This window comes from Lissotriton vulgaris, chromosome 3_1, assembly GCF_964263255.1.
Source record: "Lissotriton vulgaris chromosome 3_1, aLisVul1.2, whole genome shotgun sequence".
Classification (NCBI taxonomy): Eukaryota; Metazoa; Chordata; class Amphibia; order Caudata; family Salamandridae; genus Lissotriton; species Lissotriton vulgaris.
In genome coordinates, this window is record NC_141689.1 from 252,692,755 (window position 1) to 252,711,370 (window position 18,616).

At 44.3% G+C, this 18,616-nt stretch overlaps 1 protein-coding gene across 1 annotated transcript in view; it reads right to left on the reverse strand.

Annotated features, from left to right (window-relative positions):
• Positions 1 to 18,616, reverse strand: part of MYO5B (myosin VB) — a 1,009,160-nt gene that overhangs the window by 396,393 nt on the left and 594,151 nt on the right. The window lies entirely within an intron of this gene.

Consider the following 18,616-nt stretch of genomic DNA (forward strand, 5'->3'; position numbering starts at 1 on the left):
ACCTTGTGATGCCATCACCGAGTCAAAAGGTATGCAAACTTACATCCACTCACCAATGCATATTGGTAAATTGAGTCATTTGGGGGAGTCTGGGTAATCTGAAGATCCCAGTCTGTCATAGGTAAATTGACAGAGACCCTTGGTGGTATGGACCAATCAGAAAAAGGCATGGAGCTTTTCAATGTACACCAATGGTCACTATGTAAACACCTGTTATAAAACACAAACTGCATCAACTCATTTTAGTCTACTGAACCTGGTCCAATCTGTCCTGTTGTTTTAATTGAAGTGAACCAAGATTGCACTAAGAAGCCTGAAAACAATGTTACGGAAGAGGAATGTCCAGGATGGAAGGCAGACTCACAGACTGGAGAAGGCAGGAAATACATCACAGTGTCAAACTAGCCTTTACAGGTGACATTTTATTTGAAGGGGCATATTTAAAGGGAACAACCCAGAAGTTAAAAGGATAATAAATAGGTGTGATCAAAACCAGTGAGATTGTTTTGTACCCCTGCTTCCTCCGATGAAGGCAAACCTTTGTTCGCAAAATAAACGGTATATGCATTATATACATAGTGTATTTCGGTCTCCTCTTCATCTGATCTATCTATATTCAAATGGCTTTGCCTATGCAAAGGCCCAGAGGGGCACACAGGTCATGCGCAACCCAAGAGTATCTGTCTAGTGACATAAATATTTTGCTTTCCACACATTACTGAAAATACAATTTCCTCTTTTGCTAATTTTGTATGGGATGCGCATCCCTAGCCAGTATTTATTTCCTGGCAATAAGCAATTCTGAAACACTGGTAAAGAACAAGGACTATCGATTTCTTCAAATAAATTGGCTTATTAAAGTGATGCAAAGTTTTGACAGGTTTTACTAGACAGTCGTTAAAATGAATGCGTAAACTGCTGGAATTCACGCGCCGTGGACACAAGCTCATGATTGGCTCAGACCCAAGGTATTCCATTACAACAAAAAGTATCTTTGTCAGCAAGGCCTAGATAATTTATTAAAGCACATTATGGCTCGACAAATGTCAAAGCCTTTATGACTCAATCATCAGAGAACTCACTCTCTAGGAAGGGTGTTCAACGAAGGCCAAAGCCTTAAAACACCGGCCCATATTATGCTAAGGGCGCGCTTTCCCTGTTTCCATCATGGCCGCCTTCAAACAGGGGCGCTGGGCGCAAACAGAGAAAGTGTGACCTATTATGGTAAATGCACTGCCCTCAGGGCAACTGTGAACTCGTGCTGCTCTGTGGGCAGCGCACTCAAGTGAAATACAGAGCGGGCGCTTCAAAGCCTCAAGTGAAATACAGAGCGGGCGCTTCAAAGCCTCAAGTGAAATACAGAGCGGGCGCTTCAAAGCCTCAAGTGAAATACAGAGCGGGTGCTTCAAAGCCTCAAGTGAAATACAGAGCAGGCGCTTCAAAGCCTCAAGTGAAATACAGAGCGGGCGCTTCAGAGCCGCGCCCGTGTTTTACTCTGCACGTGGCATTTGCCTGCACTTTCAAGGGGGATTAGAGATCCCCTTGCAGTGAGTGACTGCAGCTGCCGACAAGGCGATGTCCGGGGTCGCCCTTTCATCCATTGAGAGGACTGGCCTCAGGGAGTGCACTGACAGTGCGCCACCTTTTTGTGGTGTAACTCCTGACAGCTTCTTTGCCTTTGCACCCGTGTCCATAACACTGTGTGGGCGCAGAGGTGGAGATCCCCTCATTGCATGAAGCCACGCCCCAAGCACATGAGTGGAGACCCACTTGAGTTAGTACTGGTGCTGCATGTGTGTCAGTGATATATTATTACAGGAGGGGCCACACAAGCGTCTGCAATACCACAGTGCCCCGGGTGAGCACAAAGCAGGCGCACATGCCTATTGTACCCCTGAGGCACTTTCTATATAATGGCCCCCAGAAAGCAAACAATATACCGTACCGACTGAAAAACCAGAGCTACAAGCAGGGACTTGCTGGGGTAGCAGTAAGTACGGACAACTACAAATATTTTTAATGGGGTGATAGTAGCTGAAACATAAATATCCAATAATTATATGCTATCAAATCCATTTTTGTTTTCTTGGGATTTGAAACTAGTTTACATTTCTGAGTAAAGTGTCTGACCTGAGAGATACTTAACAAACACCAATATTTCAGGATGAATGTTTTCAGTGGGTCAGTGTAACCTTAAGCATTATTTGGGGCTACGGACAAGATATATTTTTGGGGATCAAAATATGTCATAACAGCGTTGAATTTTAGTACCTTTTTCTAATAACCCTGCATAATGCCCAACAATATTGATTTGTACTTAAACTTCACAGAAAACAGCTGGAACATGCCTGGCCTGGGGCCTAATGACCATTGAAATGAGACTGGGCAGACGACAGAGAGACAAAGTCAGAGGTGGAGGCAGGAAGAGAGAACGAAAAGTGAGAGAAACTAAGGTGGATCATTTTACCCGGGGGCCCCAGGAAAGGTGGTGGCCCTGGTCAATTGTCCACTTTGCCTATGCTTAAAACAAGTGAGCACTTTAGACTGAAGGCCATGGTGCATAATACAAGAAAAGAGAACAGTAGCTTCAGCGGCACTTTAAAATGATGTATTGACATCATCACTCTTATATATCCTTCGGTTTAAAGTGGCTTCAGATTCAGCTATACACGACTGCTAGTGGTGCAATGGTGTACCTGCTGCTGGCAGCGGGCCTGCAAATGGGATGTGGTGAGCCTGTGCACAATAGACAAACCTATGTGGTTGTTGCACAATGCAGGTGCGGTTGTCTTCCCCTCAAAGCCAGGCGTCAAGACCTGACCATGGTTTGTGCGCATATCTGAGTGCAGAGGTAAGGCTCTGCCTCATACTACTACTCCTCCCATAACCCAAAAATGCTTGCTGGGTCTGTCAATAGTCTTCCTTCTTCTGTATGGTGCCTTATATTCCTTCTTCCAATGATGTATTTTGCAGTTGGCAGGGAAAAGGAGCCAACAACAAATGTGTAGGGTTATAGACCTTTGTACTGAGCAATCACTGAAAAGTTGTCATTTACGTATTTGCTACTAAAAGTTGTTACTTTGTTTGACAAAGGCTCATTGGATACTATAAATGGGAAACCACCATTACAACGCAGTACTTACATTGCACTACTTTTACATAGCAGTCATTACATCGCAACATCCTTTAAATCGCATGTCATTACAACGCAGCCATTACATTGCATGTCACTACAACGCATGTCATTGCAATGCATGTCACTACTACGCAGGCATTACATCACAAGTCATTACAATGCATATCATTACAACTCCTAGTACACTTACACTATCCGACACTTACCCTACTGTTGCACTCACTGGAGTTAGAATAGTAATTTTTACCCCTACACTATCCAACACTCACCTTAAATGCAATGTAATGGTATGCATTGCAATGGTATGCATTGTAAAGGTATGCGTTGTAAAGGTATAATGCGATGTTATGGAATGCGCTGTAAAGGTAGTTTCTGAAGATGCGATGTAATGGCATGCTATGTAAAAGAATGCATTGTAAAAGATGTTGCGATGTAAAAACTGTGTTGTAAAGGCATGCATTGTAAATGTATGTGTTGTAACATCATTTATTCGCTATAAACACATGCCACAAGGATACATTAATATCAAGAATTAGCCGAGTCAGCAGGTTTGATTCATCAACTTGTGTTCATTGTATTGTGGACGGACTATTGGGTAAAGGTGAAAATGAGGTAACAGGTGCATGAATGGATACAAAAGTTCAAGGATTATTGATCCAATGCATAGCTTATGAGTGATTGGGTGGACCTGGATGAATAATTTAATGACACGATTATTCAATTTAATGTATAAACCATATCTACGGGCTTTGCAATGCTAGCTTATTTTATTTCTCACAACTGCAACATATGTCATAGGTCGAAGACCTTTAATCCTTCCTCTGGAGAATTGGCGGTTGCTTCCAAGCATGGTACTAAAGGCAAAATCATATGGTACCATGCAGAAAGATGATTGGTCAGCCTTGAATAAAACACAATCTCATCTATGCTCATCGAAGCCAGTGTCAGCACAAGAGACATGATCGCATTGAATTCTTGATCCAAGGTACTAGCGAGGGACCTGATTTAGTATTGGGCCACAATGCCTGCTCTTAATTAAATGCCACTAAAAACCCACTTAAGGATCCTTCTTTTCCAAACAGATGGTTTTTATGCCTTTGCGTTGCCAAGTTTAGGGAATAAATTATTGATATTGCCCAAGTAATTGCACACAGCAATAACTTTGGCGCCACTGTGGCAGCACTGATTCCTATGTTTCACTTATGCAAATGAAAATATGAAGCACCAGGCGTGGGGACTTCAAGGCACAAACGGGACATCTCGTCCCGGCTGATATCAATGGCTGTGGCTGGTATACATTGCTTGTTGGGCTACTGATCTGCACGGCGATGCTCGCTTCACCGCACCCTTGCATGTAGGATCATTGAACTGCAAGTCGTACATTGCTCAGCGGCTGCATGCTGTAGAACCAGTCTTTGGTGATGTGCCGTGCACCTAAAAAAATTTATTAAACCCAGGACATCAACAATTAAACCTCATTGATCATAATGTGAAGCTCAAACTTCACAAGAAGAATAGAAAATGATCATTTGCAAATAGTGGGTGAGTTGAGCATTGACATGGGACTGATTAGGAAGTTATAACTATTACTTATGCTAGCTAGTTCAGAAGAACAGGGTGTTGGAAATGGCTGTTGAGGGTCATATTAGTGTAAGAGCCACAAAAAGGGGAGTTCATCTGGATTCCTGGTGGCCGGGATTTAAATATCAGTGGAGCACTAGGTGAGATGGTGTGCTGCATGTGAAATAAGTGACAAGTCACTGATTACCATTCCCAAATTCGTTAGTCTGAAGTTCAGACCAAACCCTGGTGCAATGTGGCCTTTGATATAAATGGACCATTTGGATTTCTGAGAATGTATTTGTTAAACTTGATGATTATTAAAAGTAGTTGGAAGTACGTCTTAGAATCATAACATTAGGGGGATTATTGGATTTTTAGAGAGGTTTTAACAGAGGGAATAGAAGGAAGATAAATATAAGCCACTTGTTGGCCAGTTGCTAGGAGATGGAGGCCCGCTTGAATATGGTGGTGATAAGGTGCACTAAGACCTCAATGTGACAACCCTGCAGGCTGGCAGAATATTTTAACAGAGTAATAGAAGGTCAATTGCAATTGGTATCAGCAAATGTGGTGGGAAGAAACTCCAGGAATCTCTATTGGGTTTGCGCACTACCATGCTTGTTAATACAGGTGTGTCAACTGTTGTACCCTTAAAAGGAAGGGTCACTGGTAATTCGCTTGACAAAGGTTGAATGGGGGAATTGTTGATCATTGAGGGGAGTGTGTGATGTGAGACAGAATGTGGAAGCAAAATAGAAAGGCGAGAAGACAAGAATGTTCAAGATGAAGTTGAGTGACTTTGTGAGGACGAAGAAAGGGTATGGAGGAAGTGCAAAGCGTTGACTGCCCCTCAAGAAATGGTTTCTTTAGTAAATATTAGTTCATTGTTGATATCACACAAGGAAATGACATACCAGTGGAGGAATCTCTCCGTCCTCGCAGAAAGTCATGCAAACCTACCTACTGTAAGATGGTATAACTTGGTTAATACTGTTCATGGAGCTCGCATTTCTTCTGTAATATTGTTCTCATGCTCCCTTATTGTAATTATGATTTTGGTGGAAGGAAGGACGATGTGTTATGTCAGTGTTATAATGTAGGTTGGTGGTCCATCTGATATCCGTTTGGATGCCTGCACATTTGCATCCAATGATCCACTAGTTAAGGTTGATGCCTAGTGCGGAAACCCTGTGTCCTTGTTATCTTCTGCTGGTAATAAGGCACTAGTAACTGCCTGCTGTTGCCCCCATCTTTTCACCTCATTTGGTATTGGTTTCGCAACTAAGAGCCCTATACCACTGCAGCACAGACTGAAAAGATATGCTACAGGGAGGACCCTATGGTCGGCAGCCTCTAATCTTATTACGGAACACAAGTTCCGGAAAGCTCGACAAGTAGGTTGAGCGTTCAAAGTGAAGGCTGCCCAGATTTGGAATACATTACCATCTGAACTGAGAGCCTTGAGAGATTTGCTGAAATCCAGGAAAGCCTTGAAGACCTGGCTGTTCCCTAAATAAGGGATGCCAGATACACTACACTGTATTGGTTCTTTTTTCTCCCCAGTATACAATTGCTCCCCTCTTCAGTGCTGAGGCCCTCACAGGTGAGTAGCTGCGCTATACAAACTGCTGATTGATTGATTGCTGCTATAGCGCCATGATGCCAGTCTGGTCACAGTGCACTCTATAAATGATATAAATAAATGCGCTCCATAAGAGCTTATCACCTGGGAAATGCTATCCTTGGTACTGGTGCAACTTGGCCACCGGCGGAGGACTCACAGAAGCCAGAGAGGGTTTGACAGAGACTTACACATGCTGTGGGTCAAGGCGCTTCACCATCTAAAAAAGCGGGGGGTAAGAATCCACCATAATCAGGGGTACACACAGTGGCCTTGCTAGCGATAAATACCTTTAAACGTTTATCTAAAGGGACGGTTAATGAATTGTGAAAGTGACTTCACTGAAATTCAATAATGTTACCCCCTTCACTGCGGCGGCTATTCCGCAACAGTGCTAAGGGGGCGGGGCGGCCGCGCCGCGGCCGCATGCTGGTGACGGAACCGCTCCGTCACCAGCCTCGGTTGAGCTGTGCTCATGACGGAGCGGTTCCGTCATGGCCCGCCCCGCTCAATGGAACGTCCAGCGCAGGCGCGGAATTCGCGCCGCGCAGGCGTTCCGAGCGGCCCATGACGGAACCGCTCCGTCATCAGCACAGCGCACCCGCAGCTGATGACGGAGCGGTTCCGTCATCAGCATCGAACGAGTTAAAAGATGGCCTTTAGTAATCAGAATGCACCAGGCTCAGACAGGTGATCTGCTCTTGACAAATGAATGATGAGGGAAGCTCTTGCATGGAAGAGAGGCCTGCCACCATTCCTCGCAATAAGAAGTGTGAACGGCAGCAATTAACAGAATCTATGGAGGACATGGATGCTTTTGTGACTGTATATAGAATGTAGATCTTACACTAGGATGGTGCTTGTTCCACAGTTGTCACTGCTCGCTGATATGAAAAATGTAGGATTTCCAATGGAAATGTCACTCTAAATGACGAAATACATCAAGGAAATGGGACTGCCAAGGCAGCTGGTCATGGGAAGATAACACAAACCAAAAACACACAGTCAGTCGGAGTCCTGACAAGATAAGTCAATACACAAACCGACTCAAATCCCAGAAAGTCCAACAGATTCCACGTATGCAGCAGTTTTGTAAGTAGCAACCAGACCACAAAGAGACCAGGTCGGGGAATGGCAGAGCGGCAAAATAAACAGGATGACACCCAACACCGTCTGCAAGGCTGGCAGTGGTAGACTACAGAAATGTACATTTTTGTAAATCAAATCAAGGAGAGGGACAGGGTGCTCAGCCAAAGAGTACATTGTTCCCTATGCCAGATGAGGAGGTGGCAGGAAGAGGAGGAGGTGGCAGGAAGGTATCACTTCCCACCGCTAGTTCTCTAGGGGGTGATCATGGATTGGGAGGTGAGCTCATATCAACTCTCTACTTCTATGGCTTCCTTTGTTTAATGCCAAAACTTGGCTGCTGACTTTTCAGCTAACTTACAAGTGACATGACCATGTTTGCATTTCACTCATGTGTGGCATATGTGCCTTATGTGTGAAACTGAATGACACTTACCACAAAAATAAAATAAAGCAGTGATGTCCATGTCCTGAATAAAGTTTCCAAATCACCTCCTTTTGTAGACTATAATCATCTAGGAAGAGCCTTAAAACCGTCTCAGTGTTCCTGAAATGTTCATGCGTGGAAACGAACCCAGACTATTGAGCTCAAATTTTTCTGAGGGGAGGAATTATCCAAAATTGAGTGGAATGACTGAACAACCGTTAGGCAGCAGCTCTCTTGCACCACCCTGTGGCGTAACAAAACCTGAGGGCCTCCCTCACTGGCCACCACCTATCACTTTTGCTGAGGGCCCCCTCAGCACAGGGGCTGTGGGGGGCTATGTTACACCACTGGCACCCCTGCATTGTTCATGAAATGTGTAGACGTACCATTGAAGGGCTGCGTTTGTTTACTTAGGTGACTGGGAAGGGAGAGCTGCAACACAGACGGTGCAATGTGCAACAGACTTCGATACAGATTTAACTTGATGTATGCTGTTAAAGAGGCATGTGATACCACGCAGTTGTTGCAGCGCAAAGCTGTCCACTCTTTACACGTCACAAAGTATGATGGAGAGTGCCCACAGAGATGTGACATAAAAATGCACCTTTCACGTTTCTTACTTAATTCAATAATTTATGAGAAAAGTTCCTTTCAACATTATTACATTATTAAAAGAGTATATTTATCATAGAAATAAAAAATGTACTCAAGAGAATATGTTTAACCATGCTGATTAAGACGTTTTAATGAAACTCGAATAATGTTGGAACCGTCCCCGTCTAAAACTATTTTACTTTCATTGATGGAGAAGTCTGACCTTCCAAAACTTGTGCTACAATGTCTGTATAACATGTAATCATTGAAAAAGTTGTTAGTAATCATCCTTACATGTGTAAAAAACTAGTGAAAATGAAAAGATAATGAACATGTAATGTATGCACTAATGTTACATGTATGCACATTCAAACATAGTTCTGTCATATTTACCTTTGAATAATTTGATTATTTACAGTATGATTTATGCAATGTGAAATGAAATTTATTAAAACATGTATATTTTCTTATGTTAATTTGTGCACAAGTATATTAAATGTGCACCGAACAGTTTAATGGATTAACTTGACATTATAGTTTATGCCTATATTTCATCATGCTGCATAAAGCTGATTTAATTTTCTGCTGACGTGGCTTTCTTGCAGGCATTCACACGCATTGTTAGTTTAAAATAGATACATTTCTGTACTAGAGATAGGTACATAGCCTGAGAAACAGACCTGAAGACTAGTACTTTAGAAACAAACAGACGAATGAAAGTTCTATTCTTGACGAACTGAGTGTGAGAAAGAGATGTTTACATGTCTTGTGTGGGATTTCCCCTGGATGCAGCAGTCTGCAACATGGAGAATGAAACAAAGATGATAGGCATTTGATGATGATGTGACCACAGGGGTGTCACCTATGACTTTATGGATTATAATATACTGACAGTCTGTTGGAGGAGAGAGATTGATGTTTTTTAGGTTTCGCCTTTTCCATTCCGAAGGAAAGGAAAATTCCGAAGGAATGGAAAATGGAGAGAAGGAATGGAAAATGGAGAGAATTCAAGTGCTCGAAATACTCGTCAAACCAAGGGTTTTTTGGTGCGGTTTTCTTCGAGTTCACGTGGCCACAGGCACGCGCTTTTGGGCCATAAACTTTCACGGCCATCTGTTCCCCAGCTCCAGCACCTCCCCTCTCTCTCCCCGCACACAGCCTTACTTGGATTTCTCCTCCCCCTCCCCAGCCAGCTTCCCCCAGGCCGTGTTCCCTCCCACCTTTCCTCCTCTCTGTCCCTTCTTTTTCACAACTTGTTATATATCGCAGCCCAGAAAAAACAGCATTCATTCAACAAAAACACAGAAACCCCTTCCTCTTGCGTAGCCTTACTTGGATTTCTCCTCCCCCTCCCCAGCCAGCTTCCCCCAGGCCGTGTTCCCTCCCACCTTTCCTCCTCTCTGTCCCTTCTTTTTCACAACTTGTTATATATCGCAGCCCAGAAAAAACAGCATTCATTCAAAAACACAGAAACCCCTTCCTCTTGCGTAGCCTTCAGACAGTTAGTGATTAGCAGAGCAATGTCCGAATGCTCCCTAATGTAACAAGATTTATTTCGAGTTTTAAGCCAAATAGTGTCTCGAGATTTCTTCATTTTTTTTTTTTTTACGAAGTTTCCTAACAATAAGGTTCGGCGTACTTTTATGTTTATTTCAACAAACTAGTCTTTCCGGTTAAGGGATAGGGAAGATCGGAGAAACCTTACGCTGCTCTTTGCGCGGATATTTCGGCAACAATATGGGTATTTTTCAGCAGTTAAAACGCATGCATGATTTCCTTAAAGTCTACCAGCTGGACCCCGCGCTTTTGGGCCATAAACTTTCACGGCCATCTGTTCCCCAGCTCCAGCACCACCCCTCTCTCTCCCCGCACACAGCCTTACTTGGATTTCTCCTCCCCCTCCCCAGCCAGCTTCCCCCAGGCCGTGTTCCCTCCCACCATTCCTCCTCTCTGTCCCTTCTTTTTCACAACTTGCTATATATCGCAGCCCAGAAATTAAAAAACACAGAAACCCCTTCCTCTTGCGTAGCCTTCAGACAGTTAGTGATTAGCAGAGCAATGTCCGGATGCTCCCTAATGTAAAAAGATTTATTTCGAGTTTTAAGCCAAATAGTGTCTCAAGATTTCTTCATTATTTTTTTTTTTACGAAGTTTCCTAACAATAAGGTTCGGCGTACTTTTATGTTTATTTCAACGAACTAGTCTTTCCGGTTAAGGAGTAGGGGAGATCGGAGAAACCTTACGCTGCTCTTTGCGCGGATATTTCGGCAACAATATGGGTATTTTTCAGCAGTTAAAACGCATGCATGATTTCCTTAAAGTCTACCAGCTGGACCCCTTCATGTCGACGCCCTGTCAATGGAAGTTCAATAAATTCGTAGGAACCCACATGCTGTGACGCCTCGTTTTATGGGGGTAACTTAATGCCTGAACCGTGGACCTGAAGTATTGCGGTAGTTAAAGTTCTTAACTGTGCGATTGCGCGCTTTGCAACTTTAAGACGCTATGCTGTGCAGTTTCAAGTTGTTGTGCAGTTTCAGGTTGTTATTTGCAGCCCTGGTTCGGCTGCAACCCCAAAAACCAGCAGCTGGCCCCTTTCACTACTGTTTGCAGTCTTTCAGTCCTACCTCCCACCCCCTTCCGGGAAGGAGGGTTTGTTTATTGTATTTATTTGCTTGCGTGGGGTGCACACTTTTAGAGCTGGTCTCCCCTTTCCTGTTTGCAGCAAAGGCCATGTATATCTCCTCCCCTAATCTTTTTATATTCTTTTCACTCCTTTTTGCAACCCTAGACGCCCCACCTGATTGTGTTTTTTTTTTAAACGTATAGAAACCATTAACGCGTTTCTGTACGACTTGTTGCACTCTCTTACAGCCTCTCCCAAGATTGCAGCAGATTTATTTTTTTCCCCTGTAAACCTATGAGATTTTTTTTTTTTTTTGCGGCTCGCTCGCTCCGTCCCCCTTTCCTCTTTTTGGCGGGATTTGAAGCTAGGGTAACGCCTCCCTGGGACACATGGAGTGGAAACGTGCCAGTGGGTCTGTTATTTGGTTTAAATACATATCCCCTGGATCGCCTTCATTTGCATCAAAAAGTAACAAGTGTGCAACGGGGGAGGGGTTAAGGTAAACCCCCACCGCTATCTAGAGGTAGGGGAGTGAGGTTAGAAGAAGGGGAATGCCACTGCAGAAAGGTCTAACTGAAAATAAAGCATCAGACAGCTAGCGGCATTACCTCTGGACAGCCATTCCCACTTGTTTCTTTTTGGCTATTTTCTGAACGGGGAAATATATATATATTTGACCCAGGTACTAAAAAAAAAATATAGAGTTCTCTCTCTCTGTCCCCACACGTTTTCCTTTGACGGTTGGCTGCTTCTCTTAAAGACGTGGGGGAGGGCAGACTGAAGTCGTTAAGCAAAGAAAACAAGCACTGGCATTGCCAATAGGTTTAGCATTTGGAAAGTTGGAGCTATTGGTTTTGTAAATGACATTTTATATTTATATATTGTTATTGACAATGCCAATAACGATATATAAATATAAAATGTCATTTACAAAACCAATAGCTCCAACTTTCCTATTGCGAGACCTATTGGCAATGCCAGTGCTTGTTCCCCTTGGTGAGGAGGGATGCCCTGATCCCTTAGAGGACACTAACCCCACTGACCCTTTCCGGACTTCTATTGAACTTCTTTGCTAAACCCCTTTCTGCAGACTCCATCCAGAACCATCCTTGGACTCCTTGCCGACCCCTTTCATGATTCCCAACTGCCCCTTTAATAGACTATTGAGGGGTCTAAGCTTCGATGCTCCCTTTCAATTTTGCCCTGAGTGTGGCTTAGGCTAACACTTATTTTCTGACTTACTGAAGACCTTTGATCGAGCTTTTGAGATGCTTACGTTTGTCCTAGTTATGCTTCCATGCTTTGTCCCTATATCTTACCTGGCGCTCTGATTTCTGAGACAGTTTGGATACTTGAACCATTCCTGTACCTAGGACTGTGCTTAGAAGATGTAAACTACTCAAGTATAGAAAAGACCACTTGAGATTATTTTATGAGCATCAGATTTTAATGTTATTAGCATTAACAGAATCTCCAGTTCGTTTAATACTGGCCTGTCTTAATTTCTTCAGAAGGCAGGACTGCCTATTGCCATTCTCTACCTTTTAGCATGGTTTAAAAGAGTGATTTATTTGAACCCGAAAACTGATTTGTAATAAACAAACATTCTTAAACGTGGCTACTGATTCCTGGTCCTCATTGTGTAGCCAAAAGGGTTGCACTGTTAAATATATTTGATTAGAGTGGACATAGAAAAGACTTGTCCGCCCGCCACCGTAACGGTCAACAGGACCAACCGCAAAAGGTGCGGCAGTCCCGCTGTGCCTATCAGGATGCGACGCCACCATGGCGGTCGCATCTTATATACTTAATATTGTGGGTGGCGGTGCTGTATTCAGCACCCGCCACAATGTTAATCTGCCATGTTGTGCATTTGCATGCGCACCGTGACAGGCACCGCGCGGTGCCTGCCATGTTGTGCATGCAAATGCAGGGGGGGTACCAAAGGTGCCCCTCATGTGCCCCCTCCACCCCTGACATCCTGGAGGCCTGCAACGTCCCCCCAACTGCGATCACTGGATGCCTTTCCGGGGCGGCAACACAGCCACAGAAAGGCTGCTACCCGCCTGCAATATAATATGGATGGCAGTGTCTTGCAGACACCGCCACCATATCAGGCCCCTTTTCCGTCCACTGTGTGACCAGCGGAAAACCGGCAGACGGTCTTTCTGTCCTCCGGGGTCCCCCCCCCGCCATCCTAATATGGCAGGGGACATGGGTGACATGGGTGGCGGGCGAATAATGTTGTGGCGATCGCCCAACATTATAATAGACCCCTAACTCTCTTTCCCCTCAATGTAACAAGAAAGGTCCAACAGAGGACCAAGAGTAGGTAGAAAAGACAGAGAAATACAAAGAAAGAGAAAAGTACAATTTGTGGGTCCAGAAATGCTTGATCATACTGAAGTGGTCATAGAACAGAAAGCAACAAGCCCATCTCAGACAGCTAAATTGGTATAAGCCTTTATGGCAAATGGACCAATCTGACCCAGATACAATCACAATTTTAAATGACAAAAAGCAAACGGTTTTGTCGAAAAATCCCAGCCGGCGCTTCTTTCACCAACACCATCTCCGACCACATCGCACACGACGCCCTCACCTCCTCTGACTACAATCCTACTAAACTTCCACCTGGATAACCACGAGAACACCACCACCCTCCTAGAGAACTTTGCCAACATAGGACTGAAGCAACTGGTCACCGCTCCCATGCACACAGAGGGACACACACTCAACCCCATTTTAGTAGAAGGAAACAGCGTCTACTACAGCCACACCACAGAACTCTTCTGGACAGACCACCACTGCATCCACTTCTCCTTCAGAATACCTACCACCACACAAGCACACTAACCGCCTCCCCCGTAGAAGCTAGAACCAATTGACCAAAGACCAGCTCACCGCAAATATGTATTTGGAATTGTACTTGAATCGATACAAGAATCTTTCCTGAGGAATCACCAGTGCCATCGACTTTCTACTGCCTCCTTGCCTGCCTGATGTGGAGCAATGTGCCAAACCCTTCTGACTCTGTTTTGCCGCTTTTACTTGTTTCACAATATATTTTTTCAGGTCATCTACTTTCGTTATTTTACTATTGGATGGAATGATGCGGTGTTTACTACTATTCCTGTGTGTACTTTGCGCTACTGCCCCCATTTCCGCCATGGCAGTTAAACCGCTTTCTTTCACTTCAAATTTGGCTCGAGCTCACACCCAGAGGTCTATGGCTGCTTCTGCACTCCTACATACCTAGACGTTCTGAGAGCCATCCTGCACTGCGTGCCCTACGTGCCGCCATTTTGCGATTGTTTTCTCAGCCTATTGCCAACCTCGTCCTCCGTGATGTGTTTTGCTGGGACAGTTCACGTTGCATTTGTCTCCTGCTTCCACCGTGATGTGCTGCGTGTTGGGTGATGTTCCAAATGGTGATGTTTGGTCATGCTGCCACTAACTTTTCTCCAATGAGGTACTGTTTGATTTCTTTTACATGTTCCGATTTCGATGGAGCCGTTTATGTCTCATTCTCACTCAAGACTTGATGAAACCATTCTGCTGGGTCCTCCTCAAGTATTCTGCCTCATTTCTTACTACGGTGACTACTTTTATTGTTTTAGTTTATTGTTTTGTGATACCTTTCAGCATTCAAACGACTACGGTGACTACTTTATTTATTTTAATTTGTTTCTTTTATTCTTTACAGCATGTAGCCTAAAGTGCATTTTTTGTGCTTGTGATATATTCTATTACTTGTACACTTGTACTTTTCTTGCCATTCAATTCCTGTGAAATTATTTTTGTATTATACTGTTATTTTAGCATGAAATTTTACAGTTATTTGTGGGTGTATACGTTACAATGAATGGGGCTTTCACCCTTTTCAGTTACAGGCTTACTTCCTGTTATTCTGACATTACTCCTGTTATTTTTTGAGTGTTTGGAGTTGTGGTACTTTTTACATCTTTTTAGCCTTACTATGCAGTTGTTACATTTTACTTCATTACCATTATTTTGAGTTGGGTGTATGGGTACATTTTCTGTTTTGTTCGACTTGCCTACATACTACGCACTTACTTTCCTACGGCTGCTTTTAGAGACCTTTTCTTTTTACAGTGTCGGTTCACTATCGGCTCCCGGCCTCCTTTTCCTTGTTTGCTGGTTATTGGTTCTTACGCTGTGTCTGTTAATTTACCTGAGTTACAGACTTACTGTGTAGATTTCATATTCTGCTTCTTACCCTTATTTTGGGGTGTGTGTAGGCGTTCTATTTTGCTTTTGTGATGTTCTTGAGGGTTGCCTACTTGCTACGTTATACATACATACATTTTTTTGGTCTACGTTTTTGAATTTTGGTCCCTTTGTTTGCAGCGCTGGTTCGCTGTTTGCTCCGTTTCACATTACGCAGGGTTTGCCTTGACGCCAGACGTACAAGCTTGGTATGTGTTGTTTATTTGCCTGAGACTGTTTTGTCACTTCAGGTGTGTGTTTTAGGCACAAGGGGGATGGTGTGCGTGTCTTTGTTTTGCTACAATTCTTCTTGATTGTAGTAGTGCATTTTTGCTTGTTATAGAGTTGCGTTCTATTCTGTTTTTATTGCTGCTTATTGTTTTGTGTTTTATTATATTGTTTTTTACATGTTTTGCTGTCATGCCATTCTATTCTATTTTCATGGTATTGCATTATTGTTTTTTCTTGTTGCAGTTTCCTGCTTGAAATGTTATTGCACTATTGCATTTTTGCATGCTACGTAATACGTATTATTACGTTTAACATAGTTCCTCTTTTTATCTTGTACTCTTATCTTTCTTCTTCTTCTTTTCTTTTTCCATATAAAGAACGAGGATATGTTGTAAGGTCATTTCTTGTCTTTCTCCTTTTCTCCCTGTCTTCCCTCTTTGTTCAGCCTGAGCCTATTTAGAATGTTGTTTGATGTCACAGAATGTTGAGTGACTCATGTTAGTCAGTTGACTTCAGGCTGAGCAGAAGTAAGCTTCTCCTGGTGGGGCCTTCATACCATCTTACATACTGGCCTTCCTACTACCTTGGCTACTTACCTTTTCACCTTTGTAACTGAACCATCTAATAAACTACAACTTAGAACCACAACCTGGCCTCCTGTGGACTTCATACTACAACACCCAACAGTGAAACAACAGACGTTCCACCCTCTCAAGACCTCTTCAACAGTCTGAGCATCTGTTTTCACCTCAAGAATAAGATGATCTATGACAACTTCAACAACGAAGACCTCGCTTCGCTCCAGATCCCACTCCCAGCGACGCCAGCCAACAGACTCTGCACATCTGGACTACGCTCATGACAGAAGACAACCTAACGACCATAAAGAGAATCCACTGTAGAGCACCCTCAGATCCCTGCCCACCCCACATCTTCCACAAAGCCGCCATTGCAACCGAACTACGCCGGATGATCAACTGCTCCCTCAAAAGCGCCACATTCGCCGACGGCCAACCTCAAGAACTTCAGGCCCATATCCCTGGTTCCATTCACAGCCAAGATCATCAAAAAGGCCGTCAACACCCAGCTAACAAACTTCACTGAAACCAACAACATCCTGGACATCTTCCAATCTGGCTTCGCAGCAACCACAGCACCGAGACTGCCCTACGTGCAGCCACTGACGACATCATCTCCCCCATCGACTCAGAGCCAAAAGGCCGCCCTCATGCTGCTGGACCTCTCAGCTGCTTTCAACACCGTCTCCAACCACACACTAACCACAAGACTCCGCAGTGTTGGTATCCGCGGAAAAGCTCTGGACTGGTTAAACTCATTTCTCACAGGCAGAACTCAGCGAGCCAGACTCAACCCCTACCTCTCACAACATACAGAGACCAGATGTGGAGGGCCCCAGGGATCCTCCCGCAGTCCCATCCTCTTCAACATTTACATGGCCCCCTCGCAATCATCGTCAGAAACCACAGGCTCAACATTGTCTCCTACGCCGAAGACAGCTAGCTCATCCTCTCCCTCACCAAAGAACCCAACATCACCAGGCACAACTTCCAAGAAGGAATGAAAGCCGTCAAAATAGGGATAAAGAAGAGCTGCCTGAAACTCAACTCCGAGCAAACCGAAGTCCTCATGCTTGGCTTTACCCCTCCGCATGGGACGACACCTGGTGGCCCCCCGCCCTCGGAAACCCCACACTCAGACAGACCACGCACGGAACCTCGCCATCATACTTGACTCATCGCTCATGATTAACAACCAGATCAACACCGTATCCTCTGCCTGCTTCAACACCCTCAGCATTCTCCAAAAAATGTTCAGATGGATCCCACCCGAACCCACAAAAACCATCACACACAGCCTTATCAGTAGCAGATTTGTCTGCGGTTCATCCTCTATGCCGGAATCAACAAGAAACTCTTCTGCAAACTCCAGACAGTCCAGAACACCGCAGCCAGACTGATCCTAGACATCTCCCGTCACAACCACATCACCCAACAGCTCCGCGGTCTCTACTGGTTCCCCATCGAAAGAAGACTAAACTTGGAGATCCTCACTCACACATACAAATGCCCTCCACAACATCGGTCCAGAACACCCAAACAATAGCCTCTCCTTCCACACACCCAAGAGAGACCTCTGATCAGCTGACCTCTCTCTGGCCACCATCCTACGTATCTACAAGACCAGAATGGGAGGAAGCTCCTTCTATCACGCAGCCAAGGTCTGGAACGGCCTCCACCTCCGGCAAGTGCCTACACAGCCCCAGTTCAGGAAGGACCTCAAGACCTGGCTCTTCGGATGACCACAGCACTCAACTGAGCCTCCCCTCCAGCACCTGGAGACCCTCATGGGTAAGAAGCACTCCTTCACAATTCCCTTATTGACTGATTGATTGATTGATTGGAGACTGAAAGCACCAGACACACAAGAAATGGTCCCTTATCAGTATTTTCAGAGTTTAGTAATACAACAAACTCCCTTGGTCTTGTGTCTGCTCTGTATGTGCCTTACACCGCGCCCGATTCCGAAACATCCTCCCTCGGCTCTGTATTGCTGTCGACAATTGTTGCTTGAACATTGTCCCTCACTCATCACAATCGTGCATTTTAATAGGCATGAACCACGCAAATACAACAGATGGACTGGATAGCAGCCCAGAGACATGGCAATAGTTAAGATTAATCAAGCATTCCTCCCATATAATTAGGATTAATCAAGCATTAGGTCCATCAATTTTCTGCCTTCGTCTTGGACAGCAGCCTCAATATTTACACATTCTTGTAATTTAGCCCATACCCATGCTCTGATGCTACTCAGAGCTATATTGACCAATTTCTCTAACCTTCCTTTAACATTTAATTCACAACAACCCCCTCTCTGTATTGAAGAACATTGTACTTCACGGCCTCCTTACACTGCAGGCCGGTGCAAGTTTCCGCAGCAGAAAGTTGCTGCTGGAAGCAATGTAGCCCCGGGTATTTGTGTGTTATGACGTCAAAGCCTCTTACCTCAAGGCATTACATGAAATTTCAACATATCGTTCTACTTGATCTAGTAAAAAACAAGTACATGCAGGTTTACCAG